Below are 13,993 nucleotides of genomic sequence, written 5' to 3'. Positions count from 1 at the left end.
GAGATATTTGTCATTGCGAGAGTTCATTTTCATCGTGGCGATCGCTGGAAGAAGACAACAAGACGTCCCTTCGCTGCCTGTGGAGAACATGCTACATGCGACCTGCGAGCCTCACCTGGTACGTTGCGCACTTGTGCTAACTATATTACTACGCAATTAAATATTATATATATATAATATTATAAGAATTATATCACTCGTATTTTTTTTGGAAACGTGTACTCGATTTATATAGTTCTTGCTCAAGTCGTATTACTGTCTAAGACGTACGCCGGATATATTTTATCTAATTATTTTATTTTGCATCATTTGGTGCCCACTGTTAAATAAAACTACATATTATTATTTTGTTGACTGAGCAATCGAAAGTAATAGTAAAAAGTTGTGAAAGTAAAAAATGACTGTTAATTCATTTTGAGAATTACTATGAGTACATTTATACGGATCGTTTAATTTGAAGTCTTATTTACATAATTATCATCTGCTAATTCACTTCAATTTATAAATCAGAAGTATTGTGTAAATTGGACCACAATCGTCATGTCATCAAGAATTTTAAAGCAAAATTATTTTTCCATGAAAGCCATTTTTTGTTTTAAATGCATAATTTTATTTCTTTTACTTTAAAAAAAAGTGACAATTTGAACAACAAATTGACAAAGAATAGTTACAATTTGAATGAATATAAAGATGCAAACAAAGACTATTCTGTGTTTCGCTGGAGCGCTGCATTGCACACGAAGACAGCTTTGGTGACGCATCAACAATGACATTTAATAATGTATGTATAATCAACTAAATTCAATAATAATTTGTGTGTTTTGCAGGTGCGGGTAGGTTTGCGTTTGCTGCTGCCAGAGTCCTTCAGTTTTTGTACGAACATTGTTACTGTGACGCTCTGAATGTGGTATTTATTGGAATTGCATTTGGCACGAATAGATTTATTAAGCGGTGATTTTGTTCAAGATATTAATTGATCAATACTTTAGTTGTCACTATAACTTTTAGAAATTTACACAATCATTAAGGCATTGAATTTCAGTTCATTTTCAATTGATTCGAACGATCACTTGCACGATATGTATTGCATGTGGGTTAATTTATTAGTTAGGTAGCATCAGTAGTTTTATTATTAATAATAACAAATACTAATACACTAATCTATTCAACTATTGAAAAATAATGTGGTCGTATGAATCATTTGAGATTATGCAATGTGGATTTGACATATTACATTAAATTTTAATTTTTACTGTTTTCAATTCATGTGAGTGCACCAATTGCAATTCTTAAACTGCTAGTAAATTTCTACATCCTATTTCTGGTCATCAAGATGAAATCACATGGAGGCCACAAGATATCATATCAAGCAAATTGTTGAGTATCGAATGGCCAATTATCGAATGAAAATTGAACGCTGACTCACTTCACCGGGAATCGCTCTGAAAATAATTTAAAAAGTACCTGTTTATCCATAATCGGTATAAACATGAACAATAAATAACATGTTTATTTTTTTTCAGGTCCTTTTAACTACCACTGCTCTGCACTCTGACTCCTTCACCAGGATTCTTTCCAGGAACATTTTACCAGGTGTGTGTTTATCCATAATCAATATAAATGTGAACAATAAATAACATGTTTATTTTTTTTCAGGTCCTTTCAACTACCACTGCTCTGCACACTGACTCCTTCACCAGGATTCTTTCCAGAAACATGTTACCAGGTGTGTGTTTATCCATAATCAATATAAATGTGAACAATAAATAACATGTTTATTTTTTTTTAGGTCCTTTCCACTACCACTGCTCTGCACACTGACTCCTTCACCAGGATTCTTTCCAGGAACATTTTACCAGGTGTGTGTTTATCCATAATCAATATAAATGTGAACAATAAATAACATGTTTATTTTTTTTCAGGTCCTTTCAACTACCACTGCTCTGCACACTGACTCCTTCACCAGGATTCTTTCCAGGAACATTTTACCAGGTGTGTGTTTATTCATAATCAATATAAATGTGAACAATAAATAACATGTTTATTTTTTTTCAGGTCCTTTCAACTACCACTGCTCTGCACACTGACTCCTTCACCAGGATTCTTTCCAGGAACATTTTACCAGGTGTGTGTTTATCCATAATCAGTATAAATGCAAACATTCCTATAATGTTTCTTTTTTTTTGCAGATCTTCTCGATCCAACTATTACTGCCCTGAAGCCTTAAATTCAAGAGCTTGGAACACTCATTCATGTGAATGACTTGCAAGTGGTTTTTTTTAATGACTGTCTATAATTATGCATGATTAACTTAACTCTTATTAACTCAATAACATGACTAACCTCACTAACTTAATTATGCAGTTATTATTAAAACCACTTGTTGAGTTTTACTATGAAGGTCTTAATAGGGTTGCGTGGATGACACCGCTGCATGATTAATCAGGTAATTTATTCTTTATAGTATATTTTAAGAGACTTTTTACTAATTCATTGTTTTTGTTTATAGGGTAAACGAAAACTTCTAGCCAAGTATTCTTCAACTCTCAAGTTACTCAAGACTTGTTCTCCGGCTGAAATAGTCGCTCGATCTACTAATTATGCTGTCCCAAGTACTGGCGTCTACTGTGATATATTGAGTAGTTAAGTGCATAAATGTTAATGAAATAATGAATAAATCTATTGTATTTAATTTAATTTGTTGTTTTAATTTAATTATGAGCCACTTTACGGCCAAATTACATTATGCTATAACGTAATTACAAAAATATTTAAACATGTCTAAATTTTAAAAATTTCTTGTGTTATTAATAGTGATACTTATTGAGTGCACTTTTTAGTGTAGACAATTGTGTAGAACAGTTTGTTTACTGTTTGGTTGTCTTAAAATCTTGGTTAACTTCTTTATACCTTTGCTTTGACTCGGTAGAACTCTGCGTCATTGCTTTGACTCGGTAGAAACGCGTTGACAATAGACTTAGCTTTTTTCCAAATCTTATGTTAGTCGAGTGCCTTAAACATTTAATGTGTCAAACTGATGTTTTCTCTTATTTAAATATTATACTTTCTATTATTTCTTTAAATGGCGCACTTTTTCTTAGCTATAAATATCACTTAATTTAATATCATACTGTGTTATATATATATATATATATATATATATAGGTATATAATATATATATATATATATATATATATATATATATTATACCTAAGTCTGTTTTTACATGGTCTTTTTGTACACGGTTTTGATATAACACGGTTTGAAAATTGAATATTTTTAATTTTTTTAATACGATTTTATTCCATTTAGTACGATTTCAAATTTTATGTACTTAAATTTTTTTTGTCAAATTTAATTTTTGCGAAGTATGTTCATATTACAAAAAAGTATTTATGAAAGTAAAAAGTCTGAAACCATCGATAGTATCGATAGTTTGCGAACACTAGCTTAGAGATTTAAGTGAATTCCGCTTTAGCGCGTACAAACAATTTTTACTGGTCAAAGCAAATGTGAATAGCACTAATTTAGGGGAATTATTATTAAATAAACATGAATTCTTGTTTTTAAAAATCCTTGTTTTTCACTAATTTTAATAGGTTTTAGAGATTAGGAACAAATCACCCATTTTTGTATAAGATCAATGTCTTTTTTTACACTTCTTCTGGAACCAATCTACCGTGTAAAAACAGACTTAGGTGTATATATATAATAATAACACAGTATGTAACAATAATATATATATATATATATATATATATTATACAATTAGACAAATGTTAATGTATTTTAGTCATTTTCATTACTGCAATTGTAAGAATAAATTAATATAATTGTATTATTAAATACTGTGATACATTGATTGGAAGTTTTGAATAAAACTAACTAAACTTTATTTGAAGTGTTTCATTTCACACAATTTTCAGTGATATATGTTAAAAACGCACCGTATAAATATAGGTATTATAAACATTAATATATTTGTTGATGTTATCATAAACACTAATATACTCATTAATTCGTTTTTCGGCGAGGATTTATTATTTTGAATGAATTTCATAAAATATATTACAATTTTTGTAATCTAATAATTCTATTATGATCAATAAAGTTGATGAAGTTATGACTTTGACCATTTTAAATAGACTCATCTATGGTTTTTCACTCATTTCAAACATGTCAAAAATGATAACATTTTTCACTCACTTCAATCTATACTATTATACAAAGTGTTAACATAGTTCATTTTAATTAATACACTTTTAATATTGGTCAGTTTTACTTAACTTTGGACTTAGGCAATGAAGATTAACTTCTCAAATTTATTTTTTCCTCTTTAGCACAATGATATCTTCATTTTTAATGAGATAATTTATTTTTATTAGATTATTTTATTATTATATTAATTTACGCTACCACCCTTCTCCTCACTTTACACTACCTTACCCAATGCTTATCTACGTTAAGAACTAATACTCTTACCTTGCTTACCTTACCACGTCTCGAACCTGCTACCCTGCTCTCTCCAGTGACTCCCACCTCCCAACGCGCGACGCCACGACGATCACATTAATGAACCATTACAAAGTAGGTGATATTATATATTTTAAACGAAAAAAAACTAACAGGTCATATGGCCAAAAAAAAGTTGATTTTGTGTGGCCTGTGTTGGCGTAATGGATAGATTGATGGCTTCGTACCTTAAAGGTACCGAGTTCGAATCATACCTCAGGACAAAAAAAGAATATTGTTCACGTTGTGGTATTTATTTAGTGTTGAATAATACAAAATTAATATTTAGATATAACAAACTAACAAGTCATGAGGCCGAAAGAAAGCAGAATCGATGTGGCCTGTGCTGGCGTAATTGGTAGAGCGATGGATTCGTACCCAAAGAGTGCCGAGTTCGAACCATACCTCGGGACAAAAAATGGAAATCGTGGAATTTATTTATTGTAAGATAGCACAAAAATAAAATTTAGATTTAATAAACTAACAGGTCATGAGGCCGAAAAAAAGCAGATTCGGTGTGGCCTGTGTTGGCGTATTGCTAGCGTGCTAGCTTCATGTCAACAGGGTACCGAGTTCGATTCATACCTCCGGACACAAAACGCAAAATAGCGTGACTGTTGACGCTGTGGAACGAGGTATGCACGGAATCACATCCGTTCGAATTTGAGACCCCAGGCAGGTATGCTCCCCTCGATCTCGATTGAGAGGAGAGATACGCGCGAGAATCCCGCAACATCCCCTAATGAACCCCGCAGCAGCCCCGAAAAGGGGCGAGGGGGGATTATAGGGGGGTGTGGGGTTCACGAACCCGCGACCCTGTGGTCCAACCCTCCCGAAAAAGGGAGAGGGGGGACTATAGGGGGGTGAGGGTTCCGCGCGACGACCAGCCCTGGTCGCGCCGGTTGAAAAGCTGGGTGCGTCACAGGGTGGGTCGGTGTGCGAGTCCCCGGAGCACCCTCGAGTGCGATGATGGGGATGTGGGGTGAAGGGAAATGCTGTGACGAGGGAAAAAAAGGGGTGGAAGGATATGAGGGAGACAGATAGGGCGGTGGGAGAGATAGGGAGGAGATAGACGGGGGAGAGAGATAAGGGTGGAGAGATAGGGGGAGGGATGAGAGAGGGGGAGAGAGACGGAGGAGGGATGAGCGCCAGGCGCGGATGAAACACATTTTGCGTAACGATTTTTGTAAAATAATGCGTTATCCATCTCCCGCCTTCTCTCTCCCCCTCTCTCATCCCTCCCCCTATCTCTCTCCCTCCCCTTATCCCCTCCCCCCTCTCTCCTCTCCCCCCTCTTCTCCCTCCCCTATCTCTCTCCCCCCGTCTCTCTCCCTCCCCTTATCTCTCCCACCGCCCCTATCTGTCTCCCTCATATCCTTCCACCCCTTTTTTTCCCTCGTCACAGCATTTCCCTTCACCCCACATCCCCATCATCGCACTCGAGGGTGCTCCGGGGACTCGCACACCGACCCACCCTGTGACGCACCCAGCTTTTCAACCGGCGCGACCAGGGCTGGTCGTCGCGCGGAACCCTCACCCCCCTATAGTCCCCCCTCTCCCTTTTTCGGGAGGGTTGGACCACAGGGTCGCGGGTTCGTGAACCCCACACCCCCCTATAATCCCCCCTCGCCCCTTTTCGGGGCTGCTGCGGGGTTCATTAGGGGATGTTGCGGGATTCTCGCGCGTATCTCTCCTCTCAATCGAGATCGAGGGGAGCATACCTGCCTGGGGTCTCAAATTCGAACGGATGTGATTCCGTGCATACCTCGTTCCACAGCGTCAACAGTCACGCTATTTTGCGTTTTGTGTCCGGAGGTATGAATCGAACTCGGTACCCTGTTGACATGAAGCTAGCACGCTAGCAATACGCCAACACAGGCCACACCGAATCTGCTTTTTTTCGGCCTCATGACCTGTTAGTTTATTAAATCTAAATTTTATTTTTGTGCTATCTTACAATAAATAAATTCCACGATTTCCATTTTTTGTCCCGAGGTATGGTTCGAACTCGGCACTCTTTGGGTACGAATCCATCGCTCTACCAATTACGCCAGCACAGGCCACATCGATTCTGCTTTCTTTCGGCCTCATGACTTGTTAGTTTGTTATATCTAAATATTAATTTTTGTATTATTCAACACTAAATAAATACCACAACGTGAACAATATTCTTTTTTTGTCCTGAGGTATGATTCGAACTCGGTACCTTTAAGGTACGAAGCCATCAATCTATCCATTACGCCAACACAGGCCACACAAAATCAACTTTTTTTGGCCATATGACCTGTTAGTTTTTTTTCGTTTAAAATATATAATATCACCTACTTTGTAACGGTTCATTAATGTGATCGTCGTGGCGTCGCGCGTTGGGAGGTGGGAGTCACTGGAGAGAGCAGGGTAGCAGGTTCGAGACGTGGTAAGGTAAGCAAGGTAAAGAGTATTAGTTCTTAACGTAGATAAGCATTGGGTAAGGTAGTGTAAAGTGAGGAGAAGGGTGGTAGCGTAAATTAATATAATAATAAAAAATAATCTAATAAAAATAAATTATCTCATTAAAAATGAAGATATCATTGTGCTAAAGAGGAAAAAATAAATTTGAGAAGTTAATCTTCATTGCCTAAGTCCAAAGTTAAGTAAAACTGACCAATATTAAAAGTGTATTAATTAAAATGAACTATGTTAACACTTTGTAAATAGTATAGATTGAAGTGAGTGAAAAATGTTATCATTTTTGACATGTTTGAAATGAGTGTGAAAAACCATAGATGGGTCTATTTAAAATGGTCAAAGTCATAACTTCATCAATTTTATTGATCATAATAGAATTATTAGATTACAAAAATTGTAATATATTTTATGAAATTCATTCAAAATAATAAATCCTCGCCGCGAAAAACGAATAATGAGTATATTAGTGTTTATGATAACATCAACAAATATATTAATGTTATAATACCTATATTTATACGGTGCGTTTTTAACATATATCACTGAAAATTGTGTGAAATGAAACACTTCAAATAAAGTTTAGTTAGTTTTATTCAAAACTTCCAATCAATGTATCACAGTATTTAATAATACAATTATATTAATTTATTCTTACAATTGCAGTATTATATATATACACCTAAGTCTGTTTTTACACGGTAGATTGGTTCCAGAAGAAGAAGTGTAAAAAAAGACATTGATCTTATACAAAAATGGGTGATTTGTTCCTAATCTCTAAAACCTATTAAAATTAGTGAAAAACAAGAATTTTTAAAAACAAGAATTCATGTTTATTTAATAATAATTCCCCTAAATTAGTGCTATTCACATTTGCTTTGACCAGTAAAAATTGTTTGTACGCGCTAAAGCGGAATTCACTTAAATCTTTAAGCTAGTGTTCGCAAACTATCGATACTATCGATGGTTTCAGACTTTTTACTTTCATAAATACTTTTTTGTAATATGAACATACTTCGCAAAAATTAAATTTGACAAAAAAAATTAAGTACATAAAATTTGAAATCGTGCTAAATGGAATAAAATCGTATAAAAAAATTAAAAATATTCAATTTTCAAACCGTGTTATATCAAAACCGTGTACAAAAAGACCGTGTAAAAACAGACTTAGGTGTATATATATATATACCTATTATATATATATATATATATATATATATAAATATATATATATATATATATATATATATAACACAGTATGATATTAAATTAAGTGATATTTATAGCTAAGAAACAAAAGTGCGCCATTTAAAGAAAAAAGAAATAATAGAAAGGATAATATTTAAACAAGAGTAAACATTGGTTTGACACATTAAATGTTTAAGGCACTCGACTAACATAAGATTTGGAAAAAAGCTAAGTCTATTGTCAACGCGTTTCTACCGAGTCAAAGCAACGACGGAGAGTTCTACCGAGTCAAAGCAAAGGTATAAAGAAGTTAACCAAGATTTTAAGACAACCAAACAGTAAACAAACTGTTCTGCACAATTGTCTACACTAAAAAGTGCACTCAATAAGTATCTCTATTAACACAAGACATTTTTAAAATTTAGACATGTTTAAATATTTTTGTAATTACGTTATAGTATAATGTAATTTGGCCGTAAAGTGGCTCATAATTAAATTAAAACAACAAATTAAATTAAATACAATAGATTTATTCATTATTTCATTAACAATTATGCACTTAACTACTCAATATATCACAGTAGACGCCAGTACTTGGGACAGCATAATTAGTAGATCGAGCGACTATTTCAGCTGGAGAACAAGTCTTGAGTAACTTGACAGTTGAAGAATACTTCGCTAGAAGTTTTCGTTTACCCTATAAACAAAAACAATGAATTAGTAACAAGTCTCATAAAATATACTATAAAGAATAAATTACCTGATTAATCATGGAGCGGTGTCATCCACGTAACCCCATTAAGACCTTCATAGTAAAACTCAACAAGTGGTTTTTATAATAACTGCATAATTAAGTTAGTGAGGTTAGTCATGTTATTGAGTTAATAAGAGTTAAGTTAATCATGCATAATTATAGACAGTCATTGAAAAAAACCACTTGCGAGTCATTCACATGAATGAGTGTTCCAAGCTCTTGATTTTAAGGCTTCAGGGCAGTAATAGTTGGATCGAGAAGATCTGCAAAAAAAAGAAACATTATAGGAATGTTTGCATTTATACTGATTATGGATAAACGCACACCTGGTGACATGTTTCTGGAAAGAATCCTGGTGAAGGAGTCAGAGTGCAGAGCAAAAGTAGTTGAAGGGACCTGAAAAAAAATAAACCTGTTATTTATTGTTCACATTTATATTGATTATGGATAAACACACACCTGGTAAAATGTTTCTGGAAAGAATCCTGGTGAAGGAGTCAGAGTGCAGAGCAAAAGTAGTTGAAGGGACCTGAAAAAAATAAACATGTTATTTATTGTTCACATTTATATTGATTATGGATAAACACACACCTGGTAAAATGTTTCTGGAAAGAATCCTGGTGAAGGAGTCAGTGTGCAGAGCAAAAGTAGTTGAAGGGACCTGAAAAAAATAAACATGCTATTTATTGTTCACATTTATATTGATTATGTGATAAACACACACCTGGTAACATGTTTCTGGAAAGAATCCTGGTGAAGGAGTCAGTGTGCAGAGCAAAAAAGTAGTTGAAAGGACCTGAAAAAAATAAACATGATATTTATTGTTCACATTTATATTGATTATGGATAAACACACACCTGGTAACATGTTTCTGGAAAGAATCCTGGTGAAGGAGTCAGAGTGCAGAGCAAAAGTAGTGAAGGGACCTGAAAAAAAAATAAACATGCTATTTATTGTTCACATTTATACTGATTATGGATAAAAATATACTTTTTAAATTATTTTCAGAGCGATTCCCGGTGAAGTGAGTCAGCGTTCAATTTTCACTCTATAATTGGCCATTCGATACTCAACAATTTGCTTGATATGATATCTTGTGGCCTCCATGTGATTTCATCTTGATGACCAGAAACAGAATGTAGAAATTTACTGGCAGTTTAAGAATTGCACTTGGTTTTATATGAAATGCACTAACATGAATCGAAAACAGTGAAAATTAAAATTTAATGTAATATGTCAAATCCACATTGCATAATCTCAAATGATTTAAACGACCACATTATTTTTTAATAGTTGAATAGATTAGTGTATTAGTATTTGTTATTATTAATAATAAAACTACTGATGCTACCTAACTAATAAATTAACCCACATGCAATACATATCGTGCAAGTGATCGTTCGAATCAATTGAAAATGAACTGAAATTCAATGCCTTAATGATTGTGTAAATTTCTAAAAGTTATAGTGACAACTAAAGTATTGATCATATAATATCTTGAACAAAATCCCCGCATGATAAATCTATTCGTGCCAAATGCAATTCCAATAAATACCACATTCAGAGCGTCACAGTAACAATGTTCGTACAAAAACTGAAGGACTCTGGCAGCAGCAAACGCAAACCTACCCGCACCTGCAAAACACACAAATTATTATTGAATTTAGTTGATTATACATACATTATTAAATGTCATTGTTGATGCGTCACCAAAGCTGTCTTCGTGTGCAATGCAGCGCTCCAGCGAAACACAGAATAGTCTTTGTTTGCATCTTTATATTCATTCAAATTGTAACTATTCTTTGTCAATTTGTTGTTCAAATTGTCACTTTTTTTTAAAGTAAAAGAAATAAAATTATGCATTTAAAACAAAAAATGGCTTTCATGGAAAAATAATTTTGCTTTAAAATTCTTGATGACATGACGATTGTGGTCCAATTTACACAATACTTCTGATTTATAAATTGAAGTGAATTAGCAGATGATAATTATGTAAATAAGACTTCAAATTAAACGATCCGTATAAATGTACTCATAGTAATTCTCAAAATGAATTAACAGTCATTTTTTACTTTCACAACTTTTTACTATTACTTTCGATTGCTCAGTCAACAAAATAATAATATGTAGTTTTATTTAACAGTGGGCACCAAATGATGCAAAATAAAATAATTAGATAAAATATATCCGGCGTACGTCTTAGACAGTAATACGACTTGAGCAAGAACTATATAAATCGAGTACACGTTTCCAAAAAAAAATACGAGTGATATAATTCTTATAATATTATATATATATAATATTTAATTGCGTAGTAATATAGTTAGCACAAGTGCGCAACGTACCAGGTGAGGCTCGCAGGTCGCATGTAGCATGTTCTCCACAGGCAGCGAAGGGACGTCTTGTTGTCTTCTTCCAGCGATCGCCACGATGAAAATGAACTCTCGCAATGACAAATATCTCGCCCCAACTCCAATAGTCGCAAAGCATAGATGCGCAAAAGACTTGTAGACGTGCGACTGCAGAGCGTGCGAGATGGCGTTTCAGAAACTCGAACGCCTCTTCTGTTTTGAAATCGAAACGACGTTCATTCGAATCTGCAATTTTAACAATAACAATAACAAGTTTTATAAAGAATAACGACATTCCATTCTTTAATAGACTCTCTAAAAATTTACACTGCAATGAATTAGTCGTTGGTTATTGAAATAATCAAATTTGGTGTTGAATGAACTTTATTTTCTTTCACTAACCTGTGTTTTACAGTACACTTGTTTGCTTTTTCTTTCTCAGGTATAAAATTTGTTAAATATTTTCACATTTTTAAATATACAGACAAGTTTTCACTGTTTTCTTTATATATCACTCATATACATGAATAATTTTGAAATTTATTAACAGAACAATTTTCTAATAAAATCATAATGGTTTAGTGAAATTGCTTTTAAATTTTGATAGAAAATTTAGTTCTACATTCCTGCAACACGTGAGGCCATTAAATATTATATAACAATTCAAGTTTTAACTTATTGGTTTACTATAAAATTACTAATGATGATACAAACTAGCCACAAAACATTTGTAAACTAACAAAGTTAGCGCAAAAGAGTCTTACTGTGTACTTAATTGAGAGTGGAGTTGGTTAAATATTTTGAAATATAAAAGAATCAAACCAAGGTCAAAAGAAAAATATAAATTAATTAAAAAAATGTTTAATATTACATTTTTCTTTAAAATTCGTTTATTTTAAATAATCAAAATCAAATGACATTCTGTGAAAAAAACACAAAATAAGCAATTTGAATTATCTAGTGAAAACAAACCACTCATTTGCATAGTTGAAAGACAATTAAATGAATAACATATAATAAATACTACTTGTTACATTTTATGATTATTTTAATTGATCATTACAATTTTTGCAAGTGTATTCCAATAATTATTTATTTTATAACTACTTAAGACTAATTTTATAAAAAAGTTAATAACAGTAATCTATGTGATTACATATTCATTCGATCAGTTAGTATAAGTTTTACAATGAAACAAAACTTTAAACAAAATTTTCATTTATCAAACAAGTTTCAAATCTAAACTTACTGCGATCATAATATAATAAACTACACAATTCAAAATTATGTGAACAATTGTTAATTATAAAAATATTCTTCAAAAAGCTTAAATGGTGTTCATAATGAAATAAAACCAATTTTCAAAATATAGAAAATTTAAAAATTTATTTTTAGAAATGTGAAAATACCATACTAGATATATGTCGAAACACACACACACACACAAACACATCACAAACATTATAAAGTTATTGGTATATATAAGAACGCAAGTAAATATATACACACTGTAATACTATGCTATACATAAATTTAAAATCTTGTTTAAATATACGTTGCATAACTTTAGCTTTTTTTATGCCTCTAAAGATAATTATATATTTCTCAAATTCATATTACTGCAGATTTTCGAATCACTAAAATCGAATGAAGGAATTGAATGATTTTTGAATCACTAAAATCGGATGCTCCGTTCTCTTAAAATCTCGATTTCTATTTTCTGCACTCTTTGCTCCGTATCTCCGAAACGGCTGGACCTGCTTTTGCTAAAAACTTTTCAGCACATCTTTCTATCAATAGGAATCGAATACTTTTTAAACTATTCAAATGGGTTGATCCGTGCACCCGAAATCGTGGACAAAAATTGTATTAAAACATACATACACACACACATACATCCATTTTTTCTGAGATATGCCAAAATGTTCAGAAACTTCTGAAGCGTAAAGATATGCAAAAAATTCGATTTTTTGTGATTACAATAACTTACCCTGCGGGAAGTTAATTGAAAAAAGTTGCAATATATTTATTTTTACTGAAACTTGTGACATTTTCTGATGCCATACTGATTTATTAACCTGCATCTCTGTGGATGTTTATTATATTTTATCAAAATGTAATATATCTATAGTATTTACTTAATTAAGTTTTTGGTGTAATTGCATACACGGGGAAAATATGCAAGAGCTGTTATTTGTTTTATTGGAGAAAATTGTGGATTTTCAATTATTAGTTCAATCGTTAGTAGATTATATTTTTGTACCGGACCAAAAATCAACAGAGTCTTTATGACATTGTATTAGTATAATGTAATTTTATTAAAATTAAAATTAAAGTATAGTATATTGTAATTTAAATAAACTAATAAAAGTACATTTTTCTTTCCTTATTGTGTTATAAATACTCTCAATAAATATTTTTTAGATGAAACTGTATTGATATGAGAAAATCAATAGGGTACATACTTGATGTCTGATATTTTTCAATATGTCTTTTATTTTGGCAGTTTTTGTCTTGGTTGCATGAATATTCCAAAGGTTGCAATTCTCTGCAAAAGTTAGTAGTGTGTTATTAGTATTACGGCTAACTCTTTGAATGGCTTCATAGTACGCGGTACTCAATTTAACATGAACATCTCAACTTTAATTACAAACGTGCAACATGGTATTATTCAGACATATTACACTAATTACACGTCAACGATACATAACGAGTTTTTGCCTTTTGCGACTGCTCGAATC

At 32.6% G+C, this 13,993-nt stretch overlaps 4 long non-coding RNA genes across 4 annotated transcripts; 2 read left to right on the top strand and 2 right to left on the bottom strand.

Moving 5' to 3' along the window:
• The first annotated feature begins 21 nt into the window (after positions 1–21).
• On the top strand, positions 22–1,458 carry LOC113373266. Its single transcript, XR_003366907.1, has 3 exons — positions 22–118; positions 828–907; positions 1,334–1,458. It is a non-coding gene; the product is annotated as an uncharacterized LOC113373266 (long non-coding RNA).
• A 185-nt stretch (positions 1,459–1,643) lies between these two features.
• LOC113373267 lies at positions 1,644–2,621 on the top strand. The gene is made up of 6 exons (XR_003366908.1): positions 1,644–1,726; positions 1,790–1,859; positions 1,923–1,992; positions 2,056–2,125; positions 2,190–2,446; positions 2,510–2,621. It is a non-coding gene; the product is annotated as an uncharacterized LOC113373267 (long non-coding RNA).
• A 6,145-nt stretch (positions 2,622–8,766) lies between these two features.
• On the bottom strand, positions 8,767–9,830 carry LOC113373162. The gene is made up of 7 exons (XR_003366871.1): positions 9,759–9,830; positions 9,625–9,696; positions 9,492–9,561; positions 9,360–9,429; positions 9,227–9,296; positions 8,907–9,163; positions 8,767–8,843 (listed from the first exon to the last, which is right to left on the bottom strand). It is a non-coding gene; the product is annotated as an uncharacterized LOC113373162 (long non-coding RNA).
• A 61-nt stretch (positions 9,831–9,891) lies between these two features.
• LOC113373163 lies at positions 9,892–11,343 on the bottom strand. Its single transcript, XR_003366872.1, has 3 exons — positions 11,247–11,343; positions 10,457–10,536; positions 9,892–10,018 (listed from the first exon to the last, which is right to left on the bottom strand). It is a non-coding gene; the product is annotated as an uncharacterized LOC113373163 (long non-coding RNA).
• Between the last annotated feature and the right edge of the window lie 2,650 nt (positions 11,344–13,993).

The sequence above is a fragment of the Ctenocephalides felis genome, unplaced genomic scaffold, assembly GCF_003426905.1.
Source record: "Ctenocephalides felis isolate EL2017-DRISC unplaced genomic scaffold, ASM342690v1 CF-g0.4_SCAFFOLD_01604, whole genome shotgun sequence".
NCBI classification, from domain to species: Eukaryota; Metazoa; Arthropoda; class Insecta; order Siphonaptera; family Pulicidae; genus Ctenocephalides; species Ctenocephalides felis.
The sequence above is the reverse complement of the archived record's forward strand: the minus strand, read 5'-3'. Positions and strand labels throughout refer to the sequence as shown.